Genomic DNA, 6,162 nt, shown 5'->3' with positions numbered 1-6,162 from the left:
CTTCCATTCAGCCACTGCAAAGCAGGTTGGGGAATCTTTAACTATGTTCACAAAAAGAAAAAAAAATGGATTTGTTGAAGAGCTAGGCAGTCTCTGACACAGGGAACCAGAAGGTAAGCATAAGGAATGGAGTTCCAGGGACTCCTGGCACCTTTTGCGAAGCAAATCAGCCATTCAAACTAAAAAACACTTCGATCAACTTATGAGAAAAAAGACTTCTGGAGGAGACAGAAGACTGGAGTGAGAGATTTGTACAGCTCAGACTACATACTTCTTTGGACAGTTGGGAGCCCAGACTGTGGATAAGAATCAACAGCTCCAGTGTAGACATAGTTCCCTGATTTCAGAATGAAGCAAAGGCCACCATGGGGATGACCAGCAAGCCATTAAACAAGCAAACCCAAAATTAGAAAACAAATTTGGGTTGTAGATGTGCATCTAGTCATTATTGGCATATAGATGATAACTGAAGTCAAAGGAGTGCATAAATGCAGGTAGGACCAATGAAGAACCTAAGAAGAGGAAACCATAAGGAGAAGGAACCACTGGGGAGGTAGCAGGAGAAAAGGAGAGTGGAGTGTAGCAAACAACAAAGGAGAAGATAACTTGTCAGCAGTGTCAAATGCTATCAAAAAATAAAATGACACTAGCCTACTGCCTTAAAAAACTTGAAGTCAGTGGCATCTCTACCAGGAACAATCTCTGTAGAGTGTATAGTGGAAATGATGTTGCTGAACACAAATTGTAGTGTGAAAGTGAACAAGTAAGAAAGAAAAGTGAGGGAGAGGAGGTGAATACAGACAACTCTTTCAAGACATTTTATTGTGAAAGAGAAAAGAAAGGAGATTGGTGAAATATGATGGTTAAAATTTTATTTTTTTTAATATGGAAGAGGTTTGAGCTGTTTGCAAGCTGAGGGAAAAAAGCAGTGCGAGAAGTGTTGCAAAACAGTGAAGACAGGGATGATGGGCAGGTAGGAGGTATGGAGTAAGCTGAGAACCCCAAAGTTTCAGCATTTGCAGTTCCATTCTTATTGAGATCTTGTGAAGGAATGAGAGGACAGAAGGGCTCACCCCTGCAGTATTTGGGGGCCTGGAGAACAATACAAAGTGGTTCAGTCTGAAAGTCCCTTCCAAGGACATGCAGAGTTGATTTTATGTCACTGAGTACCTACCAGTAATGGTGAAAATGAGCAAATAGCCCTATTCACATTCTGCCTAAATAAAAGGCAACTTGCGTTTCCATTTAATACCCTTACACTTCTCACTGTACAACAGAGAACAGAGAAGATCCCAATACTAATTAGGAGACTCTTTCATTAATTTATACCTGCTTTTACTCAAAAATATTTAAGATAATTAATTTGTTTAAAAATTACCCAGATATTTCACTCCTTCCCTAAGATAAGCATTTAATGCCGGAGTAATTACAGCAAGCAAAGGGCATAGAGCTATTGTACCCTCAAAACCAGTCACCAGAAAGCTGTATGGAGAACACAACCAAGCTTTTCTGTGCCTGAAGCAAGAAATTAAATAAATATTATTCATATTTTAAGGGATAAGAAAAATCAGTCCTTAATTAAGCTGATGTGAGAGATTTAGTAGAAGTGTTTATGAGTATTGAAATCTAGTTCCATAATATTGATGATAGTGTTTATAAATCACAATTGGTAATAAATCAATGAGTATTCTTTTTTTAAAACAGAAAAAATGAACTGTTTATGATATTACATATAGGATGGCTAAAAAGGTTCAAAAAGCCTTGCAAAGTCACCAGTGTAATTATGAACCCTAGGCACCAGACTTCAGATGGAGGCCATAAGCTCAAGTCAAGTCACAGTGCATGAGAAGAAAGGTAACCTGGCTTTGCAAGTTCAAATCCTAAAAGAAAAAATTGTAGAGTTTGAAACCACTAGGTCTCATGAGCTATACTTCCTCCATATGCCTTTTTCTCAGCCATCCTCCATACCCCTTCTTTCAGGATTTACTTTTCTCCGTATTACTAATTACAATTCAACATACTAAACGTTTTAAATGGTTTTTGCTGTTTGTCTCATGAGAATGCATGCTCCATGAGATAAGAAATTTTGCCTGGTTTGGTCAACGTGTTATTGTCAAAACCTATTAATAGTCTCCATACATGGTAAGCACTCAGTGGATACCTTTTAAGTGAAGGAATGAACAAATCAGTAGAATCTGCTTATATTTTAATCTGCTACTATCTACCACTTCGGCTTCATTCCCAGTGCTGCCTATGCTCCCAAATGTTCTCTATTCTCGTGTGGTCCCTGCTGTTTCATGCCACCGTGTCTTTCCTACACTTTCCCCATGGATTTGGCATCTCTTTATCCATACCCCCCACTCTCACAACACATGCACACAACCATCCTCATCCACCCCAATACTCAATATTCAGACATCAGGTATCTTAGCTCAAATATTTTTGTCTCAGCATAGCCTTAATTCACCACCCTAGCATATTCCCTTATTCTTTCACTCAATATTTATTCATTCAACTGATACTGATTGAGGGTTTTCCATGTGCCTGGCACTGTGATGGGTGTAAGAGGAAAAGATTGCAAGCAAATGTACATATGGATCCTGTGCTCATGGAGTGTACATCACCATCATTGTATCTTTCTCATTCAGCAAACTACAATACAATTATATGTTTATCTCTGTTTCCTCAACTAGACTTGAAGTCTTGCAGGCAAACATCATTTCTTACTTGTCTCCATCTCCTCAGTACCTAGCACAGTGTTTCCTGCTTGACAAATGTTTAAATGAATGAAACACCTTAATAACCAACGGAAACAAAGGATACTATCTCTATTTTTCACGTTGGCGACTTACTTCTTTTCACTCCCGGCACTGAAGAATTCTGTGCTATTGCTGTGGATGTTATTTTTACTTATGGTCTTTTTATCTTTCTTCCTCTCCAGTGCCTAATAATGGATATGACTCATTCACTATCTGCTTTGTGCCAGGCACTATACTCAACACTATACAATGTATAATATCCTGTTTAATCCTCACAACAGCTCTACCAAGCAAATATAATTGTCCTTATTTTTAAAAAGGTCTTTCATTTCCTCTTTTCCAGTCCCCCTCCCTTTGTAAATGTCCTCTATGCCTTAGTTTTCCAAGGGACACACAAGCCACTCAATATTTACAAGAAAGATCCAGATCCTTTTATCTGCTTTGCCCCTCCTACTCTGTTGGTAAACTTGCCTTTGACCATAAATAGTCCAATACAGATCCTGGCGAGGTAACAGTTCTAGACTATATTGATTTCCTTGACAAGTGACAAATAGAATATCATGATGAGTTATTTCAGTAAAAACAGAAAAAGTTACACTTTAGGACAGCTGTCACTGAGCCCAGTGCTACCTAGAGATTAATACCAGGTCCTCTTTCTTAGAAAAAGCTAACAACAGTGAATTCTCCTCCTCAAGCCTGTGACTGACAGCATTTGGACATTCACATTATATGGCAGCATCTATAGTGGTCAGTACATCATAGCTTACAAACCAAAGGGGCTTAGTAATTAAGGTGTGGGAATGACCTAATTATACCCTGGCATCACTTGTAACATAGTACATAAAATGAAATCCCAGTCTGATTGTGTGAGAAAATTTCAGGGTATCTTCAGGCTTTGGATTCAATAAGACACTTTTGGAATCTCAACTTCTCCATTTGCTGATTATGTGACTTTCAGAAAGTTATGTAATCTTAGTATCTTCTCTTGTATTAGGCTGTTCTTGCATTGCTATAAAGAAATACCTGAGACTGGGTGATTTATAAACAAAATAGGTTTAATTGGCTCATGGTTCTTTAAGCTTTACAGAAAGCATGGTGCTGGCATGTGCTCAGCTTTTAGGGAGGCCTCTGAAGCTTACAGTTACGGTGGAAGGTGAAGGGGGTAGCAGGCATATCACATGGCAAAAGCAGGATGAATAGAAAGATTCAGGGAGGAGGAGCTGTCACACTTTACAACAACCAGATCTTGCAAGAATTCACTCACTATCATGAGGATAACACCAAGCCATGAAGGATTTGCCCCCATGACCCAAACATCTCCCACCAGGCCCCACCTCCAACATCAGGGATTACAATTCAACATGAGATTTGGTGGGGACATGTAGTCACAATGTATCATCTGCCTTACTTGTAAAATCAGAAAATACTATCAGATTACATAGGCTTTTTGGAAATATTCGATGAAATACTATTAATAGAGGAGCTAGTATTTTACAGTAGATATAAATTATCTTCCCTTCTTTTGTTCTCTTCTGTTTCTTTCACTCTACATGATGAAAATCTAGAATCTTAAACTGTAAGGGAATTAAATACTATCAATGTCAAACTCGCAATTACTGCAGAAAGCATTCCATGAGAGATCATCTGGCTACCAGGGCTCAAGTCACCCACAAGGACTGAAAACTTTGCTACTTTACAAGGCAAGTGATGTTGAATGAAGGAATGAATGAGTGAAGAAATGAACAAAAGAATGGAAACAAAACACATCCCAGTTTTTTTGTGCTTCTTTGGCTATTCCCCCATTGTCCTCAGTAATTTAGACCTGTCTGTTTTAATGCTAGCCTTTTCTATTATGTGCATTTCTCTCCCTCACTAAACTGAGGACACTTTCATCATAAGGTCCATTTTTCTCCAACACCTAGCAGAGTGTCTGATACAGAAGATTGACTTAATAAACATTCAGATGAAAGAAGCATGAATGAGATATTTGTAGAGTTCTGTAAATCCTTCTTTATGTAATACTTCTTTATGTAAGCAAACATCTTACTAAAATGACCCACCCTTCTGCTGTTATGCCTGTATATTTTATATAAAGCTACTAGGCTGGCTGTGCTGTGATCATTCTGATAGGCACATCACATCTATTCAGCACCATGGACAAGGTTCTAGCCCACTAGAACTGGGTGGAGTATTCCTAGAAGGGGATGGACATTCTCCATGTAAGTCACAGGAATAAGTAGTTGATCATCAGTCAAGACACTGAAATGTGGATACTAAGACAGCCTAATACTGTATAGGCCTCTGCACAGAGTAGGCACCTGATAAATGCTAATTGACGACTAAAGGAAAAGGAGATAAATTCCATTGTCTCTGATCTAAATTATACATTGAGGCTGTCCTGGTTTTTTGGGACTGATAATAAATGAATTAAAAAAAAACAGTTTGGAGCATAAAGTCTTAAATGAAGAGATTTTCTTCCTCTAAATCCTTCTCTAATCTTTTTTTAAGTTTTCTTTCCTTTTTAGTGATAAAATCTCAATTCCACATGGTCATTTAAAGGGCTAAGCAGAAAATATGCTCTGTACTATTTATCAAACATATATTATTGCCCCAAACACTGAGCTAGCCCCAGGGATTGGCAGTTTGAGGGAAGGAAGGTTCCTTCCTTCATGAGCTGTCAGGTTCATAGGATAGACAGATAGAAACATAACTGTATTTTGATTCTGTAAAAAATTGCCACACAATTGGTTTAAAACAACAAAAATTAATCTCTTATAGTTTTGAAGGTCAGATGTCCACAATCAAGGTTTCAGCAAGGCTGCAGTCTCTACAGAGGCTCTAGGGGAGAACATATTCTGTGCTGCTTCTGGTTTCTGGTGGTCGCTGGCTTCTTTGGCCTGTGATCACATCACTCCAGTCTTTGTCTATGTATTCCCATTGCCTTCTCTGAGTCTGACTTCTCCTTTGCGTATGCAGTATAAGAACACTTATCATTAGATTTAAGACATATCTGGATCATCCAGGATGATCTGTCTATCTCAAGATCCTTAACTCGATTACATCTACAAAGACTTCTTTCCCAAATAAGGTGACATTCACATGTTCTGGGGATTGGGATGTGGACACACATTTTATTTTTTCAGGGTTACTATTCAATCTACTATAGTAACTACCCATGCAGAGAGTCATTGTATTCATCTGAAGAGCAGAAACTGAGGTTTTAAAGGGTTAGATAACTTGTCCGAGATCACTAAGGGCTGGGACTGGCAACCAGGTCTGACTCAAAGGCACCTACTCTCTATGTCTCTCCTCAATCATGAGATTAAAATACACTATCGAATGCAGTCCCAAATGGTCATGAGATCTAATTCAGATCAAATAAGGCAGGATTGTAAAAAGCCAT

This window comes from Pan troglodytes, chromosome 2, assembly GCF_028858775.2.
Source record: "Pan troglodytes isolate AG18354 chromosome 2, NHGRI_mPanTro3-v2.0_pri, whole genome shotgun sequence".
In the NCBI taxonomy this organism is placed as follows: Eukaryota; Metazoa; Chordata; class Mammalia; order Primates; family Hominidae; genus Pan; species Pan troglodytes.
Note: the sequence above shows the minus strand (reverse complement) of the source record.